The sequence below is a fragment of the Apteryx mantelli genome, chromosome 20, assembly GCF_036417845.1.
Source record: "Apteryx mantelli isolate bAptMan1 chromosome 20, bAptMan1.hap1, whole genome shotgun sequence".
NCBI classification, from domain to species: Eukaryota; Metazoa; Chordata; class Aves; order Apterygiformes; family Apterygidae; genus Apteryx; species Apteryx mantelli.
In genome coordinates this window covers 10,410,997-10,432,845 of record NC_089997.1, presented here as the reverse complement: position 1 = coordinate 10,432,845, position 21,849 = coordinate 10,410,997, and the positions used below count along the sequence as shown (strand labels likewise).

At 49.3% G+C, this 21,849-nt stretch overlaps 1 protein-coding gene across 1 annotated transcript in view; it reads right to left on the bottom strand.

Annotated features, from left to right (window-relative positions):
* The window catches only part of LOC136993790 (antigen WC1.1-like), a 321,017-nt gene that overhangs the window by 202,841 nt on the left and 96,327 nt on the right, over window positions 1-21,849 (bottom strand). The window lies entirely within an intron of this gene.

The window sequence follows — 21,849 nt, the reverse complement described above, 5'->3', positions numbered from 1 at the left end:
TGAATTGCCTTTTTGTGATTTTTTGAATGGACACTCTGTTTACAAACAGCTGTTTCAGCACTTGCTTTTTCACTCTAGAGCTTACCCAAAATAATGGCTGTGGTTGAAATATGCAAGAAGACTGTGTGATGCCTTCCATCGCATAGGCACAACTAAGCTGTTAATCTGTTGTGCTTTTAGTCCTCAGTTACTAAATATTACTTTTCCTCATGCACAAAAGAATGATGTTTGCTTGGGCAGTGTGGTTAGCCTATGGGCTAAAAAGGTGCTGTACAGCTTCCTGTGCTTGTCCCAGTGACTGAGGTTTGGATTCCCATTTGCCTGTTTTTCCTTGACATCTCATCACCTCCCAGAGAATCTCCTGGGTCTTGTAGTTTAGTCGCCTGTTAGAGGGAAATGTGTCCTAGGATCGTTTTCATAAATGGACTTAAGCTCCCTTGCGAACTGCTCCCTTCATGGAGAGCCACTTCCAGAATTTCCTTTTCATGGATCTGAAGCCTCCTCAAATCCAGGCTGCATTTAGTGATGGCAACTCTGTCTGTATTTGTTCCTGTGCCAGCATTGCCCATGAGCATAACTGGTTCTCTGTCCCTAGAGCAACTTCTGTTATCTGTACCAACCATGTTTCCTCTGTCTTCGTTTTGCTCCATTAAATTAAATTCTCTCTGCTGGGTGCTTCCTGTGGGTACTACTGCCCTGTTCTTTGAGAACTCTGGGATAAAAAGCAAAGATAGATTCATATATTTCAGGAATCCCTGTGGATGTTGTGCTTTTTGCTTTGCTAATCTCTCTCTCTCTCTTTTTTTTTTTTAAACATGTCCTGGGCCATGAATCAATGTGTTAACAGAAAGGCAAAGTAGGTCATGAACTAAATTTAAAAGTACTGGTTTTCTTCTTGTATTAAAATATGCATCCATTTTCTCATCTCTTTTTAGACTGACAGATACAGGCCTAAAATAGAATGGGCATCTTGTGAAAACAAGTAGACCTTTATGGTTGGATTCCGGTGATCCTTCCTTGTTTTCTGCATCGTAGAACTGCATGCTAATCTTTTGTGTACATGCAGAGCCTTGATAAAGCTACTGTGTAGGCACCAAGTGTGCACATGTCAGATTTTCTGCGTGTTTGTGGCTGATCCTTCTTATTTCTTGTAATAAGGAAAACCTTGAGGCATGCTCCCAAGGAGGGAAGAACCAGAAAGGAACTTAAAGAAAGAACTGTTGATGAGATCGCTGACACTCAAGATGGCAGTGCAGGTTAGTTCTGGCTTTCAATTTTCTTTACTGTTTTTTGGCCAAAAAGTTTCCTCTGAAACAACTGAAAGAAGCTGAACTACTGGCCATTTTTTATCTATTCACATTTCTGTATAGCCTTAGAGCTTACAAGCCATAGTCAGGGACTCCAAGGCCCTGCTAATAAGCTCCAGACAGAGTCAGCAAAAAAACCCAGTGCTTTTCCCAAACGCTTATAACCGAGCACAAGAGAAAAGGCAAGAGATGGCTGTCGAGAGGTGGGAATACAAGGAAATGCACAGTGCTACTCTGAATGATGAGCACTGCTCTCACTGCAGCAGTAGCCTGACAGTTTTCATGGGTTTTGAGAGGCCCAGCAAGAATTTTCAGGAGGTAAGGTTGACTGCCAGGTACATATGAAAACCTTCTCCCAAACGTGAAGATGGCAGGTGAGAAGAGAACATGCTTCTGCATTTTTGTATCGAGGGGTCAGTCAGTGAGAGGTGCTGTCAGGGCCGGCTCAGACTTCAGAGCTGTTCTCTGTGCACTCAGTGGGAAATAATGTAGGAAGGAGGGTAAGTCGTGAAAGGCCTTAGCAACTCTGTTTGCTGTGAGAGAAGAAACTTGAAGGCTGTCAGGAGCATGCCCTTTGTGATGAAGGGAATAAGTTCAGAAGATGATCTTTAGAGCAACTTTCTGAATGGATGTGAGTGGGGCAAGGCTGTATTTCAGGACAGAAGAGGATGTTGCAGTAGTTGAGCTGATCATGCCTTGAGGAAGAGATGTAATTATTGCAATACCTCGTGAAGGCAGTACCTTGCCCATGTTCCACAGCCTGTTCAAGACTTGAACGAGGGGAATAAAAACCTATAAAAAGGCTCAAGCCAAAACTTGTATGCATCATAATTATCATCCTGTATGCATCATAATTAATTGAAGTTCTCTCAGGAGCCCCCTTCTTGACCTGTCCTGCTGTTTTTGGTAACAGCTGTGAACATGAAGTTCAGGGGAAATCAGGGGGAACAGATTCACAAATACAGTTACTTTGCAAGGCTTTACAGTTACTTTGCAAGGCTCTGGCCTATCATATGCCAAAGTCAAGCTGCATATAAGCACCATGTACTTTTTTTTTTTTTTTTAACCTTCCCAACAAAGACAGAATTCTGCTCTCACAAGGAAGAACATGTAATGCAGTTTGAAATCAGATGCATGAGGAATACATATAATGGGCTGGAAACTTCACAGATCTCACAGTACCTTCTGGGGTAGAGTTCACTTGATTTTTGATGCGACTTAGTGTGACCTAATCTTGTTTTTGTTATTGCCTTTGAAATGCTTGCAGATGGAAACATGCAGTCTACAGCAGTGATTCCCCATCCTCCTCTGACAATGATGAGCAACATTTTGCCCAGGAATCTACTGAAGAGGAGGAACAGCTGCCTGACTGTGAAGTGTTCTCCTCCCTGCTCCTGTACAGAGTCTAAAGGGTGGCAATTTTTAATCCATTGGCATAATATGTAAGTAGTTGGCACTGGTGGCTCTTAAGTGAGCTCTCTACCATTGGACTTCTACAATTGATTCTTTAAGAGCAATTGGATTTCTTTGGAGAGGTTAGGCATAAACTCTAACTATTTTAATGTAAAATTCTACTGCCCCTCTGCTTTACAGTAGGCTATTCAGAAAGAAACCCCCCATAACAGAAAATGTATATGTAGAGGCAAGGATGGGGTTTCTTTGCCTTCCTTTAACCTAGAACGTGGGTTATATTGAATTTATCTTTAGGTAAACTGAGGCATCAATACATTTGTGTGTTTGAAAACCTTCTGCTAATGTTGAGCTTTTAAAGTAGCAGTAAAAAGTAATTTCTTAAGATTTGTTAAAGTCCTGAATGTATGTAGATTCAAAGTAGAGGGAATTCCTTGCCATAGTTAAAGGCTTAGTGTCTGCGTGATAAAAGGAAAGTATACTCAAAAGGTGTCCTGGTTGAAAAAGGTGGTTTGGGGGGTTTTGTTGTCTTTGAGTGTTTTACATACATGTGAACTTGATTAGTGTATAAACAGGAGAAGTTTATCTGTTGGAAGTCAGTTGTAATTTTTTGCTTGAAAGACCAGGTGTTTCCCTTTATGGGCACAATATCTGAAGATTTAATAGTTAGCTGTATATATTCTCTATCAGCAAAACTCAGTTCACAGCATGATAAAATATAACTTTAAAATCTTCTCTTTCAATAAGGTTAAAAGTACTGCAAATAAGGAAACAAAAACCTTCAAATGTTTTGCTGCTTTCTTCATTGACATTCTCTTCTAAACAACAGCAGGCTAGCTTTTCTAGTTGATATTCTAGTATTATCTGGAAACGCAGGATACCTTTTTCCTCCTCTCAGCCTTAGACTTTCTCCTCAGTTATTGCAGACCAATTCTGGGAGACAAAAATCCAATAAGTTACACCTTTTTAAGAAGGAATGAAAGCCTTTTCTATCAAGTCCTGCCTGTCTCTCTGGAGATAGATCAGATCCATGGATGGGGATCGACTAGAGGATTGAGTTTAGAGGACTGAGTTTAGTGAACTGCTAAAGATATGAAGTGGAAATGGGAGGAGGCAGATGGACTGTGGGGAAGCAGTACTAGTTTGTGGAGAAGCTGCAAGGCTTTAGATAGCAGGACAGCATGAGTCATGATATTTGATGATATCATTTGAAGGAACTGCAAGAATGGCTTCAGGTAGAGGTTCAAATATGTCATTGTTTGAGGTAGTGCTTCTTGGGCTGAATGGCTTTGAACTCTTTGAGGAGGCCTACGTTAACTATTATATCCTAAATCCATTTTCTCTCATCCTCTTTGGAAAAATGAGGTGGAACCTTTGCCCCCTGGCTACTGGACATCAGAGAGCTGATCCTGAGGAAATGGAGGACTGCTTCCAGGGCCAGCACTGACCCCTGACCTGGGGACTTAGCCATGAACTGCTTGAGTCTTCTGTGAGAAAAGGGACCTGCTTTGATGCCAGAAACTGTTGACATGCTGGAATTTCAGTATTCAATTTTAGAAGGAATTTACCAACAGTAGCCAAGTTATGCACTTTCAAAGCATTTGATGGTAAATGCATCCAGTCAAGATTTTTGTAAGCAAATTGTAAGATCTTCAGGTAGGTGCCCTTGTGATAACAGTATCTAGTAGCTTGGGAAAGTGCAGTGGTCAGGTGCTTCAAGGGCACATAAGTGAAACTGGAAAAGGAAAATGAAATGGAACTCAAAAATACACGTATCCATCCATCTGAAGTTGCAAGCAACAAAAATGGTGCATATGCTGGACTGTTCTGTAATAATGTGGTAATGTAGCTTCCTGTGAGACTCCAATATCCTCCCATTATACATGGACATGTGGAACATAAATGATATTTGGTGCTGTTCTCTGGGCTTCCCGTGTGCTGGTGAGAAGGAAGTTTGTATGAGAATATTGAGCCATGTAGAACAGGCTGCTATGTAACTAATAAATATGTATCTATGCATACTAACACATGTAAACACATGGAAACAGGATGTAAAATGTAACCTGATGAAAACTGTATCTACCAGATAGTACATAGAGACACAGTGTCAGGACACACCTACCAGGTCAAACCAATTACTTAATAATAGGGTATAATTTCTACTTTGATTAAATTGCAGACATAGCTACACAGACAGAAATGGACCTTAACCTCTGCGAGACTTCAGAGCTCCTGAGATGTAAGGTCACTCCTAAGGAGCCTCACAGCTCAATTCATGTGGGGGTGTGCTTGAGAAAAGAAGCTGAGCCCTTCAGCAAGGTGGATGAGCCTGGGTGCACTGCTGCACCCCCGGGACTGCCAAGTTTTCAGGTCAGGATGGGTTTGTGCCCAAGTCAGTCTGGAGCACAAGGCAGGAGAGGTGAGGGCAGGCACTGTCCTGTTCGCCTGGTCATGAATCATAATTTCAAAGGTCATTTTGTAAGAGGTGACCAGCCTTCAAGCTGTCTGAAGAGCTCCCCAGCTCACAGGCTGCTGCCTCATTTCCAGAGGCTCCTTCAGACCAGGTTTCTTGCTCAGGAACATCACAAGCCATTGCCTGTACGTGGTGCCTCAAGCACATTAGCACATGCTGGTGGTACATGTGGGCACTGACTAGACATTATTGGTAGATGACCACAGAGGCAACCATCAGATAACCCAAATGGAGATCTTCCTCTTATGTGACAGATGAGCCCTCAACCATGTTAACATGTCTGTCCATACTGTGACAGCTCTCAAATGCTTCTACTGAAGGTCCAGATGCTATAATACAGGGATGGCAAACAACAAAATGGATTTCCTGCCTAAAAGTAAAAAGGAACAAAGCAGCACTGAGTCTGTTTATGCTTTTTCTCCTTAAGAAAAAGACACACATGTGCAGATAGAAGTGTTCTGAGAGTTGAAATGCTTTTAGTGCCTACAGTGCAGCATTGCAGGCTGTGGCATTGGCTATGCTTGGTAAATGTACTCAGCTAAAGGAAATGTTTATATTAAATTACAAGTGTGTTATCATATTTCCTCCATACAACAACAGAAAAAAAAAAAACAGATTTGTTTGCGCAAAAAATCCTTGGTTGCATTACACCATTATAAAAAGAAGCTAGAAAAACAGCATGACATGCCATCAGGCTGATGGAGCTATTGGGAGCTCTACTGGGAGCTACAGAGTCTTAAGAGGTGATGAGAACCACAGTCTGAATCCCACTGAGGTCAGCAGGAGTTCTGGCCATGGAGAGAGGTTTATGAGCAGCGTTTTCCAGCTCCCTGAACTGCCAGCAACCTTCTGACTGTTTAATTGGGAATGGAAAATATGGCCATGCACAACATCCTTGCTCTATTTCATTCAAGCTAACAGAAATGCGGGTTTTCAGGCAAAAATAACACAAAGGACATTAACACCAGGCCACTTCCTTAGCCATGAGTCAATTGAGTCAATTAATCCTATGAGATTAAAGAAGTGAAATGAGACCTGTGTGCATCTTTCTTCAGGGGATGTGGTGCTAAAAACCAGAGCTGACAGGTCCAGTGTGTGAAGTGCATACATTTCCTGAGCACGTATTCCTGCAGGCTCCAAGGGAGACCTTGGCCCGTATCCTGGCTCTCCAGATATTTTGAACCCTGGCCTGTACTATGGTGGCTGGCAATAGGCATTTCTAGAATAATAGTTATCAAGCAAGAATTTTAAAAATAAAGTGACCAAGGAAGACAAAGATGTTAACGTTCTTGTCTTTTCTTTCCCCCTCCCCACCACTTTTTGTTGTTGTTGTTGTTAATACTCTCCATCCTCCAGCAAGGAATACGCTGTTCAGTGATCAGGACGACTCCCAAAGCCCATTTCCTTGCTGGCTTGTACCATCCCTCCCCTAAGCAATGCTGCTGCTCCCCACCATGTCTGCTGGTCCCCACCATGTTGGCTGGGCAAGTGATGGTTCTCCCATCACACGTGGGCACTGGCCAGCCAAATGCACGCAGCGCAAGGGGTCAGTTAGCTGCTATGGAGGAGAATTTCAGCTTTCTCTCTCAGCACACACCTGACGGGTTCTCTTCACCACCCAGGCACTAATTTTCATGATGCCAGGACTTCAAAAACATTGCAATCTCTACATTTGTCATGTTCAGCTGAAATTGGTCAACAGTTACCAAAGAAGGTGGGAGGTGAAGAAGGAGCAGAATAACATTTTTAGAAAAAAGCATCAGCATTGAAACACAGGAGCTGTATCTAAAGAATTGCAAATTGGATGGGTGAAGTTACAGCATTACCATAAGTGCATGAAAGATACTTATTTTGTTCAGCCATTCCACTGGTTTCAACTTTTCTTGTGTGTTGATTACTAATCCAGACTGCAAATAAACTTTCTAGCTATGCTGCTTTAGTATCAGGAAATACATTTGTGGGCAGCATTTCTTTGTGCCACCACAGCGCTGCACTACCTTTACTGGCTCAAGTCAAAGATCCTAGAGACATAACTGAGTTCAGTAGGTCAGAGGATTTCCTGACCAGCACAGTAACAGAAATGGAGATAAACGATTGACCCAACTGGGACAACCCAACCTCACATTTCAACTGTGGGTTTAAATGACTTCCACATTGAAATATCAAAAAATTAACATAAGCTTAGAGGCTTAAAGGTAACAAATGCCAACATTGTTTCAAGCTATTTCTTATGCTGTTTTAACAAACTCTTTCTCAATTTTGTTCCTGCTACATAATTCATTGCTGTTTTAACAATCCTAGAAAGGCAGAGATGGCTACACAAACTCGTATGTTTTTTTAATCTAAAAGGCTAGACAACACGTTTCTCTGGTCTTGAGTCACTGAAGGAATACTATGGATTAAATCAGCATGTCCTCATGATACCTGAATAGTCCATATCCCCCACTTGCACTAGTACACCTTCTCAATTAGTGCTGAAATACATTCTCTTGCATTTCTTGATTTAATGGGAACACACTATATTCTGAAGTCTTCATCCTACCACACAGCAAAAGAGGCTTTACAAGTCTCTGCAAAGCTCTCCTAAATACCATGATTTGCCTCTATATTTCTCCAGTGCTGAAAATGCCTGTTCTCCTAAGAATAAAAGTAGATGATGATCAGGAATGCATTCTGTAGTTCCTAGACCCCTACACAATATATATAATGTGTATATGTATATACATGTATGTGTGTGTGTATATTTATATATACATCTATATACACATGTGTATATATACATATTTCATGACAGAGCACTTGTGTAGAACAACAGAGTCACCACACAACTGCATGAACTGTGTTTTCATAGGTCTTTTGTACAGGCTGATAAATACTTGTTTTTAAAGGCAACAGCAGGCTCTTTCTTTTGGCGTGCAAAATATCCCAAACAAAGCAACCAAATCCCTGCTTGTGTGAACTCGGTGATGAGTCTGTTCAGTGGACTCCAGGCACCCTGCTGGATCCACGGCAGCGGGAGCCCAGCACAAGCCCCCTGCCCAGCGCAGCCTGGGGCGGCTCAGGCCTCCCTGGAGAGCCCCAGCCCAGCAGGGACCAGCCCTGCAAGGCCAGCGTGTTTCTGGCCTGTCATCTTCAGAGACAGCAGCGCCCTCACAAGCCATTTCACAGCCCTGTTGCTGCTGCTCAGCTGCTTGGGCTGAAGTGACCTCACAGCTGCTTTGCTGACGCTGTTCCTGCTGCTGGCCGATCCGGTGCACAGGCAGCAGTGACCTCACAGCTGCTTTGCTGACGCTGTTCCTGCTGCTGGCCGATCCGGTGCACAGGCAGCAGTGACCTCGCAGCTGCTTTGCTGACGCTGTTCCTGCTGCTGGCCGATCCGGTGCACAGGCAGCAGTGACCTCGCAGCTGCTTTGCTGACGCTGTTCCTGCTGCTGGCCGATCCGGTGCACAGGCAGCAGGGACCTCACAGCTGCTTTGCTGACGTTGTTCCTGCTGCTGGCCAATCCGGTGCACAGGCAGCAGCGACCTCACAGTCTGCACTGAAGCCATCAACCTGCTTCTGGCCTGTCAGCAGCAGAGACAGAGGGGACTTTACAAGAAACCACAGCGACTGAGAGCCTGCTGATGGCAGACAGTCTACAGAGAAGGAAGTGACCTCACAATCAACATCTGAGCCATGTGCCTGCTGCTGGCCTATCACATACTCAGGCAGCAGTGACCTCATAATCAACATCCTAGCATGAAGCCTGTTTCTGGCCTATCAGCAGCAGAGACTGAAGTGACATCAGAAGAACCTACATGAGCCAAGGGCCCCCTGTTGACCTATCAGCTCCAGGGAATAAGTGACCTCACAATCAGCATTGAAGCCATGTGCCTGCTGCTGGCCTATCCGGTGCTGAGGCAGCAGTGACCTCACAGGCCCATAGCTGAGCATGCGCCTAGCACTGGCCTATCATTTCCTCAGGCAGAAGGGACCCCACAAGCACAAACCCCAGTCATCTCCCTGCTGCTGGTCTGTCATGTTCTCACACACAAGTGTCCCTGTCATTGGCTCCCAGGAACGTGGGAAAGGTTGTTCTCTGGGGTTTGCTTGCTTCTGCAGTGGCTTCCCAGCAGCTGGGAGAGGCCTAGGAGGCTGCAGGGCCCTGGCCCCAGGCCTGTGTCAGCACCTTCACCTCGTGAGTCACAGAACCTGTCCCACCTCCCCTCAGTCCTCTCGGCAGCCAGCTCCTCTCCAAGAGGGTACCAAGAACCTGAGATCTCCTTGCCCACCCAGAGGGCATGGTGCTGATGCACTCCCATAACCACTGCCGGCTGCTTGTCTCCAAGCACCTGGCCCAGGAAGCATTTTCAGGAGGGGGCTGGTCAGTTATCACCGCCACAGGCAATGCAGTTCCATGAGGATCCCTCCAGGCCTGTTCTTCCAGCACTTCCTCGAATGACATGCTTGGGAAGAGCAGGAAGGGCCAGGTCCCATCTGTGCCTGTCCAGCTGCCTGCAGGGGAGACCTGGCCACTGCTCCTGTAGCTCTGCCACTCCACATGTCCAGGCTGGCTGTAGCCAGCAAGCCCGTTCGTCCCCAGAGCCTGGAACAGAGAAGGAGACAATTGCAGAGAAAGCCACGCAGCCAGCGGGCACTGGCCTCAGGGCCTCTTTTCCTTCCTGACCCCAGGCTAGGTGGTGGTGAGTGGAGACATTTCTATGCCTGCCCTGAGCTGGCTCCCTCCCACCTGCAGCCCATTTTCCTGGACTGGAGAAAAGTGTGGACACACGGACAGTTACACTGCAGAGCTGGTCACCTGGGGACTTGGTTTAGTTCAACAGAATGAAAATCTGAGTGTAGTGTTAGGTCTGGCAGGCACTGGTGCCTTCCCCACCAGTCCAGGAGCCGAGTCTTCTCCCCAGTGCTAAGGAGCTAAAGAGAAAGTTTTAGGTGCAGGGAGAAAGGCAGAGAAATACAGTAGGTCTCGTTCAGGCCAGATGTTATGGGCTCTGCTTCTGGGGGCATTTCAGTGGTGGCTGTGATGTGACTCGGGTCACTTGTGAGTCACACGTTGGAGTCATCTCGTAGTCTTCAGCCACCCAGGACTTTAAGGTCCCAGACTGAAAGCTTTGCTTGAGTGCCCAGCAACTCCCCCTTGGCTCAAATCCTGCTGCCCTCCATTCCAGAAGGAGTGTCAGGAAAAAACCCTCCTTCCACCAAGTGCTGCTGGTCATGGAAGAAACAGCCTTTCCAGAGAAGGGGTATAACCCAGCTGTATTTGGAAATATTTACTGGTAAGACTCCTGGCCTGCATTCCCCCTCTTTTGATTCTTCTCTGCTTTCTTCCTCCACCTTTCCCACAGAAATTTATTTGACACTGTGAGGTGTTTCTTCAGCCCATGTTAGGAGCATACGTATCCAGCCCTGTGGCTCAGGGATTGGGATCCTTGGCACTTGGGAGGGTCACTGCTGCTTGGCTTTTCCAGACCTTTCCTGTGAGCTTTCACGCACACACTTACTCTTCCAGTGGGCTCCCCAGGCTGTCCGGATTATCGGCATGTTGTTTCCCTGGACTCAGTTCTTTCTCCACAGTTCTGATCTGTTATGCAAGGGAAAAATTAGAGTGCATTGTAGACTGAGGAGAGACCAGAAGAAGTATCACTGGAAAGCACAGACGGCATCAAGTAGTTTATAGTCACCTGCAGGACATTCAGTCCTAATCTTTTCGCTTTCAAACCAAACTTAGGCTTCATCCCACAGACCCTGGAGCCAAAGGAAACAGTGTTTTTGACTCCCCCCCCCCCATTGGTGTGCTCGAGCATTTGTTCTAAGGCTTTAATTAAAAAGCTAGACTTGCAAAAACATGTTCTGTCACTAGCAATGATGATCCTGTCCATGCTGTTAGAGACAGAGTAAATAAGAAGTGCCCCTTGGAGCTCTCACCCCTGAGCAAGTCTGAGCACATCTGGCTCCAGCCACTTGGCAACAGGCTGAAATGCCTTTTTTTCTGATTGTTTTAAAATGTTTGCAGTACCCGGGCACTCCGTTGATCATACCACTCTCTCCAAGATTGGTAGTCATGGAAGGGCATGCCAAAGGCCTTCCTAAATTCAAGGTATACAGCATGCACTGCACTCCTCTTGTCCCCACAGCCAGTCATCCCATCACAGGAAGCAATCAGGTTGGTCAGGCACAATTTGCCTTTGATGACTTCATGCTGGCTGTTCCCAATCCCTTCATGTGGCTGAAACCAGCTTCCAGGAAGATTTTCTTTCCAGGCACTGAGGTGACGCTGATCAGCCCATCACTCCCCAGATCCTCTTTTCTCTCCTCCTTGAAGATAGATGCAATGTTTGGTGGGGAGGTGGGGATGGTGGTGGGCCAGGCAACAGCTATGGTGCTGTGCCAGCTCCTGCTGCACCACTGGTCCCTGCAGTGTGGGGAGAGGGGCAGGGGACAAGGCAGCATGGGGGTGGCAGCAGGTCAGCAGGGGCAGTGGGGGCTGCAGTGAGGGGTCATGGGCAGCGTTTCTGCAGCACAGCGGCTGTTGTGTTCACCTCACATGCAAAAGTCCTGCACTGACCCCAGGCAGGAACAGACCATTTCCCTGGAGCCCATGCCACCCTCCCAGCAGGACAGAGACATAGGAGGAGGGTGCTCTGTCTGTCCTGGTGCTCAGGGCAGCTCCCTGAGGCTGGCGCAGCTTTGCTTGAGGGACCTCTTGGTCCTCAGCCTCTACTTTGGCATGGCTGGAACAGGAAAAAGAGCTCGTCAGGCAGGGCTGGGAGAGCTCTCCTGGGATTTTCTCTTTTACAGTGGAGCGGTGAGGAGCATCGTGGCTCCCATCTGTGTCCCATCCCTGTGCCCACTCAACCTTCCTGCCCCATATATGGCCCCACAGCCCAACTGTGCAGGCACTGCACAGGACAAGATGCATTCTGGGTTGGGGAAACATCCCCCCAGTATGGTCCCCATGATGGGGCCCTCAGTGCCCCATCCCTCCACAGCCCTCCTGCTCTGGCAGCCTCCCCCAGCACCCGGCGCCTGCCCAGCCCGGCCATATCCCAGGCAGGGGTGAGCACAGTGCCGTCCTCCAGGGTCTGCCAGGGTCTGGACTGGGAGAGAGGTTGGGCAGGGCTCACTGTTCCCCTTGATACAGGCCCTGAGCCCAGCAGGACAGAGCTGTCCAGGCAGCAAAACTCACCATAAACCTGGGGTGGGCAGCCAGTGCTGGAAACAGCCAATGTGAGAAGCTGGTCCACGATGAATGTCCTGGGACACCTTCCCAGATGGTCCATGCAACCAAGGGCACAGACTGGTCTCCTCTCTTCTGTGCCCGGCATGTCTTGGTTCCCCTCCACGAGACCTGGCTCTGCACCACAAACCCACTGGTGTGTGTCCTCACCCTGCCTCTTCACACAGCTTAGCTAATATTGGCATTTTCCTCTCCCGGGCCCTTTCCAGACCAGAACAGCCCCTCCCTGGCTCTCCCCACCTCCCCTGCCATCTCCCCAGCCCACCCAGCACAGCAGTCCCAGGCTGGGGTGGCTCCGCAGCAGTGCCCAATGCAGGGTGCTGCAGAGGTCTGGGCACTCATACCATAACCCAAGCCCCACTGTGGGCACAGCAGCTCCGGGGTGCAGGGGTGTGTCAGCTGCCCCATCAGCCTCCAAGCTGGAACTGGCTCCAGTGGCACAAGGACACAGAAGACAGTGACACTCTGTGTCCCTTGGTCTTGTGTCCAGGAGTTTCCCTACCCCCAGACTGCCTGCAGCCCCCCCCGTGCCACTTGTCTCTCCAGGACAGCACACAAGTCCCTGCCCTGGGGCTCCTCAGGCAGCTCCTGCTGCCCCAGGGACACAGCAGCCTGCCCTTAGTTGACAGGCAGAGAAACAGATTTATGTTTCTATTTTCTTCCTGCTTGCAATCACACAATTGCTCCTTTCCTCTTCTCCAGGGACGTCCCTGCTCCTTGGAGAGCCTTTCCACAGGTGAGTGCATCAGTGCTGGCCTGCCAACCATTCCTGGACCCTCCCTTGTGCTTCCCACGGGGCCCTGAACTGGTGGTGCTGCTCTGCAGAGCGAGCAGGCTGTGGGGCCCCAGGGCCCTGAGGTGACTCCACACTGGCCATAGTGGTCGGGGTGGGGAGCAGACCCAGCTGGATGCACATCATTGCACCTGACAAGCCCCTAGCAAGGGGGTTGTGGCTGTGGATGATGCTCTGAGCAATCACAGGGCATTTCAAATGGCTCAGGCTGTGTTCAGGTGTGTCCCTAGATCCAGACCACGGTTTTCCATTGAAGCTGACATGAATCACTCTCCAGGCTCTCTTCCCTGTGCCTGCAGGGTCCACACTGCAGGCACCTGTCACCAGCTCTGTCATACATGAGACAGTCCCAGGCAGATACTGATTGACCATTCAGCACCTCCAGGAGCACTGGGCACCCTCAAGTGAGAGCTGAATCCAGCCCTCATTCCCTAACACATCACCCCATGAGCTCATCGCCTTGAGCCCATGGAGAGTCCTGGAAAAGCAACAGGCCCTTTCGGGGTCAAAGTCCTTGAACTCATTCTTAGCTCCAGCTTTGGAAGGAGACCCCAACCGTCAAGCACTTCACTGAGGAAATCCCCATTTATTACAGAAAGGCCAGCTCTGACACAGCGATAGGCAGACTTAGGGAAGGCCTCTGAGTCAGACAGACTGGGTTTGTAATGCTAGAGAAGTAGGATGATTTCAAACCCTTCTGCACAAACATAATTATCACAGAGAAAATGCCCAAAACAAAAGAGTTCTCTGAGATAATTAGAAATCACTGGTGAAGCGAGATGGGCAGCTTATTGCTCCTGAACTAGTATCAGTTGAATCAGTTTCCTCAGTGCATCCTTGAGCTCCTTGTTCCTCATGCTGTAGATGAGGGGGTTCACTGCTGGAGGCACCACCGAGTACAGAATGGCCACCAGCAGATCCAGAGCTGGGGAGGAGACAGAGAGGGGCTTCAGGTGGGCAAACATGCCAGTGCTGGCAAACAGGGAGACGACAGCCAGGTGAGGGAGGCACATGGAAAAGGCTTTGTGCCTGCCCTGCTCAGAGGGGATCCTCAGCACAGCAGTGAAGATCTGCACATAGGACACCACAATGAAAATAAAACACCCAAAGCCTAAACAGACACTAACCAAAATAACCCCAGCTTCCCTGAGGTAGGAGTCAGAGCAGGAGAGCCTGAGAATCTGGGGAATTTCACAGAAGAACTGGCCCAGGGCATTGCCTTGGCAGAATGTTACTGAAAACGTATTAACAGTGTGCAGCACCGCATTCAGAAGACTACTGCTCCAGGCAGCTGCTGCCATTTTGACACAAGCTCTGCTGCCCATGAGGGTTCCATAATGCAGGGGTTTGCAGATGGCAACAAAGCGGTCATAGGCCATGACTGTGAGAAGACAATACTCAGCCGAAATGAAAAAGACAAGAAAAAAGACCTGGGCAGCACATCCTGAGTAGGAAATGGCCCTGGTGTCGCACAGAGAATTGGCCATGGATTTGGGGACAGTGGTGGAGATGGTGCCAAGGTCGAGGAGGGAGAGGTTGAGGAGGAAGAAGTACATGGGGGTGTGGAGGTGGTGGTCGCAGGCTACAGCTGTGATGATGAGGCCATTGCTCATTAGTGCAGCCAGGTAGATGCCCAGGAAGAGCGAGAAGTGCAAGAGCTGCATCTCCCGCGTGTCTGCAAATGCCAGGAGGAGGAACTCGTCGAAGGAGCTGCTGTTGGACATTTTCTCTCAGTTCTGGGCAAGGAGGAAAAGGCATTGACAAGTTAGGACAGGCTTCTCTGAGCAAAATCCATTCCACTCCTCGTTATATCCCCCACATTGCCTCTCTCTTTTACCTTCATTCAGCTCCTTTTCCTGACCTCTGGTTAGTGCTGGCTGACTGGGTCCAGTCTTGTTCAACTTCTTCATCAGTGACCTGGATCAAGGCACAGAATGCACCGTCAGCAAGTTTGCTGATGATACAAAACTGGGAGGAGTGGCTGATACACCAGAGGGCTGTGCTGCCATTCAGAGACACCTGGACAGGCTGGAGAGGTGGGCAATCTCATGAAGTGTAATAAAGGCAAGTGCAGAGTCCTGCACCTAGGGAGGAATGACCCCATGTACCAGGACAAGCTGAGGGTTGACCTGCTGGAAAGCAGCTCTGCGGAGAAGGACCTGGGAGTGCTGCTGGACAACAAGTTAACCGTAAGCCAGCAATGTGCCCTTGTGGCCAAGAAGGCCAATGGTATGCTGGGGTGCATCAGGAAGAGTGTTGCCAGTAGGTCAAGGGAGGTGATTCTCCCCCTCTACTCAGCCCTGGTGAGGCCACATCTGGGGTACTGCATGCAGTTCTGGGCTCCGCAATACAAGAGAGCAAGTCCAGCTAAGAGCTGCTAAGATGATTAAGGGACTGGAGCATCTCTCTTATGAGGAAAGGCTGAGAGAGGTGGGACTGTTCAGCCTGGAGAAGAGAAGGCTGAGGGGGGATCTTATCAACGTGTGTAAGTATCTGAAAGGAGGGTGTAGAGAGGATGGGACCAGACTCTTCTCAGTGGTGCCCAGCGACAGGACGAGAGGCAATGGGCACAAACTGAAACACAGGAAATGCCGTCTGAACATGAGGAAAAACTTCTTTACTGTGAGGGTGACTGAGCACTGGAGCAGGTTGCCCAGAGAGGCTGTGGAGTCTCCTTCTCTGGAGATATTCAAAACCCACCTGGATGCAATCCTGTACAATGTGCTCTAGGTGACCCTGCTTGAGCAGGGGGGTTGGACTTAGACAATCTCTGGAGTTCCCTTCCAACCTCAACCTTTCTGTGATTCTGTGAGTGTGCCGTGCAGAGCAGGGGCCACTGCCCACGGGCTTTAGAGGAGTCAGTCCTCCTCTACTGGGGTGTGTAAATGGAGGTGTCAAACTACCCTGTGTATTTGGCGGGGGTACATGGGGATGGGCAATGTGAGCTGAGTGAAGGGAATTTGGTGCAGTGACCCGGTGGGAATATTCTCTTTTTATCATTGTGAGAGACGAATGCAGCACTCATGCCAGATGTGTTTGAAAGAGAAGATCCTTCTGAGGGATTCATGTCCCCCAACCTTGCCCTCTTGAACAGGGGTGTCTGCATCTGAATCAGTCACACCAGCTCCCACTCCAGCAGGTGAGAGAAACAGTGCAGTGAAGGCAGGGACTGACCTACCCTTCCTAGATGTCTCTGACCCACTGAGATGGACCCTGTCCTCAAATCAGTTTACTATCTTCACCATTTCTTCAGGCAATGTAGTGGCAGTGGGAAGTTATTGCCTCAATTGCAGTTGAACCCCCTCCTTAACCTCAGAGAGCAAGAACCAGACCAGCAGAGAGAGGTGAAGAAAAAAGGAGCAATACTGTGACCCTCCTACCAAGGGAAAGTAAGGAGTGACAGACAGATGAGCACTCAGGAGAGCCTTCACCTCACCCAGCTGTGCACACCACAACTAAGAGAGCAACATTGCAGGACAGTCACTCTCAGCCCCTTTGTTGTGCAGTGGGAAGTGGAAAAGTCACAGGAGAGACACACCTCTTCTGGAGCTCAGCTACCAAGGAAGGGGCTCACGGCTGGGTTCCCATGGCCTTGAGGGCAGCGGTTCTGCTGGGTGGGAGAGGAGACACGGGTGTTTGCTTAGAGGAAGATGTCTGCGTTGCAGGGACTGGCCAGGAGTTTTCCAAATTCCTCCTCCCACAGCATTTATGTTTCTACTTTCCTTTCCTTCTCTAATCATATCTCCATTGCCTGGAGCTATTCCCCCTGGGAAATGTTTCTCTGTCCCATGTCTCTTTCCTGACAGCACTCACAGACCTCATCCCACCTTCTGTGCACTCTGTTCTACGCTACAGAAATTACCCAGCAGCAGGGCACTATCTCAGGGCATCTCCATGTTTGCAGGTGGTAGGGAGCAGGTCAGACAAACACTAATGAGGCCAGAGAAGGTGACGGTGCTGTTTTATGTAGGCAGAAGAGTGGGGAAAGGGCTTTCTGAGGTTCCTTGCAGACCTCTTGATCTCTCAGTGTAAAGGACTAAGAGTGTCAGTCTCTTGTCCAAACCTGACAGCTCCTTTTCCATACACCCCCACCCCTCCGCAAACACTAGGAAACTGAAAACAGACAGGAAAGCTCCTTATCTTTGAGGTAACCCCTGCCATGAATGTCTTTTTGAAAAGGCTCCTTCAGAAAATGTCCTGGGGGTGAACTAGAGCTGAGAGCAGATCTGACCCACACAGCACCCTCTCAACAGGAGAATGAACCTGCCCTGTCAGTGGGTTGCTCCTTCCACACAGAGCTTCTCCCCACAGCACTGTGGGGAGTTCCCCAGGCAGGCTGAGTGCTGACCCTTGCAGGCAGCAGAGTCACTGTCCCAGGCACACAGCACCCTGGGGTGCAGGGACACTGCTCTCAATTACAGCCCATGCAGACCTGGGTGCACTCCCTGGCTGCACACCCCTGCACCATCCCTGAGAAGGTAACCATGATGCCCTGTCGCTCTGACGATGTGGCTGGGAATCCCTGCTCTAAGGCACCACCTGCTCCAAACAGGAGAAGCTGGAAGAGCCACCCTGACAGATCCTATCAGCTGTGGTAGGTGCCAGCTTCAGAAGAACCCTCCAGGAACCACAGCAGCGTTGCCCTGAAGCCAGAGACTTACTGTGTGAAGCGCTGTGAAGACTTCTCCCTGCAGTGAGCTCTCAGCTGTCCTCCCATTCCTGACTGTCTTTAACTTCTGAGTCACTCATCTTATCCTGGTGCCTGCAGGCAGTGCCCTGAGTCTTGCTGCTCCTTTAAGAGGAGCTGCACCTGGATAGAGCTGTCTCTCTTCAGCACCTGCCGGGTTGCCATGGGCTCCTGCAGTCCCAGGAGCCAGGCCCAGCTCGGGAGCAGAGGCCCAGCTAAAGATGTGATTTTCTCTGTCCCTTGCAAACCCTCAAGGTGTTCCTGGGGCTTCAGGGATGACAGTTCCTGAAAGGCCACAGAGTCACCCCTGGGAAATGTCCACTGAAGTAGACTGCAATAATCACCAATGGTCCCTCTCTAAACACTGGAGAGGGACTGATTTCAGCATTGCCGTTGGTTGCAGTTGCATTGCATCAGAGGATGGTTATCTAAGAGAAATGGAAATGGCCCACTCTAGAAAGACCTGTTCCCATCTCATAAGAAGACAGGACGCCTAGGCAGGGACAAGAAGGGAGCTCATTTCCTCATGCTTCAGGGACCAATTTAGAGGAATTAATCAATACACCTAATGCCCATTGAGAAATCCCTGGGATGGACTGGGATTCAGTTCCCTCCTGTGCACTCCACACTCATAGGGGGTGAGATTCCCCTCCCCAAGTGTTGGGGTGCACAAAAGGGATGTCTGCAGGCAATATCCTTCTTTTAGGCAATAACTTCTTTTCTGCTGAGAGGATAGTCAAGCATTGGAACATGTTGCCCAGGGGAGCTGTGCCATCTCTATCCCCGGAGGTTTTCAAGACTGGATCAAGCTCTCCGTAACCTGGTCTCACCCCAAAGCTGACCTTGCAGTGAGCACAAGGTTTTGCTAGAGGCCTCCTGAGGTCCCATTCAACCCGAAAGAGTCTGTGATTCCTTCCCCTCTGGGTCTGCTCTTGTTGATGTTAGGGAGAGCACTCAGTTCTCCTGACCATGGAAGTAAGTCAGATGCAAGTATGATCAGATCAATTAGCTTTCCTGTCCTTCTCCAGAGATGTGTAAATGCAGGGCTGCTTGGCAGGTTCCCCTGAATAACCCTGATCACTCCTTTGCTTCACCTTTTATTGTGTTTTTCTCTCCTTTATTCCTTTCAAGTTCTACCCTCTTACCATCCTCATACTCTCACAGAATCACAGAATCACAGAATCACTGAGGTTGGAAGGGACCTCTGGAGATCATCTAGTCCAACCCCCCTGCTCAAGCAGGGTCACCTAGAGCACATTGCACAGGATTGCATCCAGGCGGCTTTTGAATATCTCCAGAGAAGGAGACTCCACCACCTCTCGGGGCAACCTGTTCCAGTGCTCTGTCACCCTCACAGTGAAAAAGTTTTTCCTCATGTTAAGATGGAAGTGTCTGTGTTTCAGTTTGTGCCCGTTGCCTCGCGTCCTGTCACTGGGCACCACTGAAAAGAGTCTGGTCCCATCCTGTTGACACCCTCCCTTTATATATTTGTACACACTGATAAGATCCCCTCTCAGCCTTCTCTTCTCCAAGCTAAACAGGCCAAGCTCTCTCAGCCTTTCCTCATAAGAGAGATGTTCCAGTCCCCTAATCATCTTTGTGGCCCTTCGCTGGACTTGCTCCAGTAGTGCCACATCCCTCTTGTACTGGGGAGCCCAGAACTGGACGCAGTACTCCAGATGTGGCCTCACCAGGGCTGAGTAGAGGGGGAGAATCACCTCCCTCGACCTGCTGGCAACACTCTTTCTGATGCAGCCCAGGATACCATTGGCCTTCTTGGCCACAAGGGCACATTGCTGCCTCATACTTAACTTGGTGTCCACCAGCACTCCCAGGTCCTTCTCAGCAGAGCTGCTTTCCAGCAGGTCAACCCCCAACCTGTACTGCTGCATGGGGTTATTCCTCCCCAGGTGCAGGACCCTGCACTTCCCTTTGTTGAATTTCATGAGGTTCCTCTCTGCCCACCTCTCCAGCCTGTCCAAGTCTCTTTGAATGGCAGCACAGCCCTCTGGCGTATCGGCCACTCCTCCCAGTTTTGTATCGTCAGCAAACTTGCTGAGGGTGCACTCTGTGCCTTCATCCAGGTCATTGATGAAGAAGTTGAACAAGACTGGACCCAGTACTGACCCCTGGGGGACACCGCTAGCTACAGGCCTCCAACTAGACTCTGCACTGCTGATCACAACTCTCTGAGCTCTGCCATTCAGCCAGTTCTCAATCCACCTCACTGTCCACTCATCTAACCCACACTTCCTGAGCTTGTCTATGAGGATGCTATGGGAGACAGTGTCAAAAGCCTTGCTGAAGTCTAGGTAGACAACATCCGCTGCTCTCCCCTCATCTACCCAGCCAGTCATTCCATCATAGAAGGCTATCAGATTGGTTAGGCATGATTTCCCCTTGGTGAAGCCATGCTGACTACTCCTGATCACCTTCTTTTCCTCCACATGCGTGGAGATGGCTTCCAGGATGAGCTGCTCCATCACCTTTCCAGGGATGGAGGTGAGGCTGACTGGCCTGTAGTTCCCTGGGTCCTCCTTCTTGCCCTTTTTAAAGACTGGGGTGACATTGGCTTTCCTCCAGTCCTCGGGCACCTCTCCTGTTCTCCATGGCCTTTCAAAGATGCTGGAGAGTGGCTTAGCAATAATGTCCGCCAGCTCCCTCAGCACTCGTGGGTGCATCCCATCAGGGCCCATGGATTTGTGGGTGTCAAGTTTGCTTAAATGATCTCTAACCCACTCCTCCTCCACCAAGGGAAAGTCTTCCTCTCTCCAGACTTTCTCTCTTGCCTCCAGGGTCTGGGGTTCCTGAGGGCTGGCCTGACCAGTAAAGACTGAAGCAAAGAAGGCATTCAGTAACTCTGCCTTCTCTGCATCCTTCGTCACCAGGGCACCCACCCCATTCAGCAAAGGGCCCACATTTTCCCTAGTCTTCCTCTTGCTGCTGATACAATCACAATGTCACCCTTACTCTGATGCTCACTCACAAGCTCTCACTCAGCCCCTTTCCACCCCTTGGAAGAGCTCCATATATCCAAACTGCCCTTTCACACAAAGGGCATCCTCTCTCCTCATCTTCCTTGACAGTTTCTTCTGAACAGCTTGTATCTTACAATCACAGTGCTCGAATCACATGAGCGGTCCCACAACATCTCAGTTGTTCCTACAACGTGGCCATTCTGTGACAGCTTGTGCATCTCCATCTGCTCCAGTCTGTGCCCCAGGCTGCATGCACTTATGTATATTTGTGCTGCAAGACCTCCGCTGCGACACAGAGAACAGATTTGTCATGGTGAAACCTGTTATCAAGAGCCAAGGACACCATATGTGCAATGGCTCACTTCAGTGCAGGGACATGCCGGCATAGATAGCAGGTGGCAAGGTAATGGTGAAAGGAGGTTCCCACTCAGGGAGCAAACCCTGCAGTACCTGAGGCCAGAGGAAAGCAGAGCTGGGCTGTGCAGAAATGGCAGGAGAGGTGTTTGCTGCCTGAGATGACTTTGTAGCACCACAGGGCCTGTGACAGAGGTCAGGTGATCTCCAGGAAGGACAAGGTGCCAGTGAAGAAGTCCCTGGGCCTGGACAGCCTCTGATGCAGCCACCCTGTGGACATCATTACCACAGTCCCTATTCATCTGGCGGTGAGAAGAAGTTCAGGGAGAGGAGAGCTGGAAGCTTTTAAGAGTGCAGGGACGTGAGTGGAGACCTTGGTGTGATGTGCCTCCCATTTATGCAGCACGCTTGGATGTAGATGGGATGGACTTTACCTAATGGCAGAGGTGGGATTCAGCTGTTTGGGCTCAGGTAGGAAACCTGAGAGGCCCTGGGGCACTTGCCCAGTAACCCCTCCAGAAAGACATGGTTTTCCTGTAGGTCCCATGCTGTATCTGCTAGAAACATGCGGTTGTGGAAGAAATCCCAGGCATCTGACATGGCCCTGCC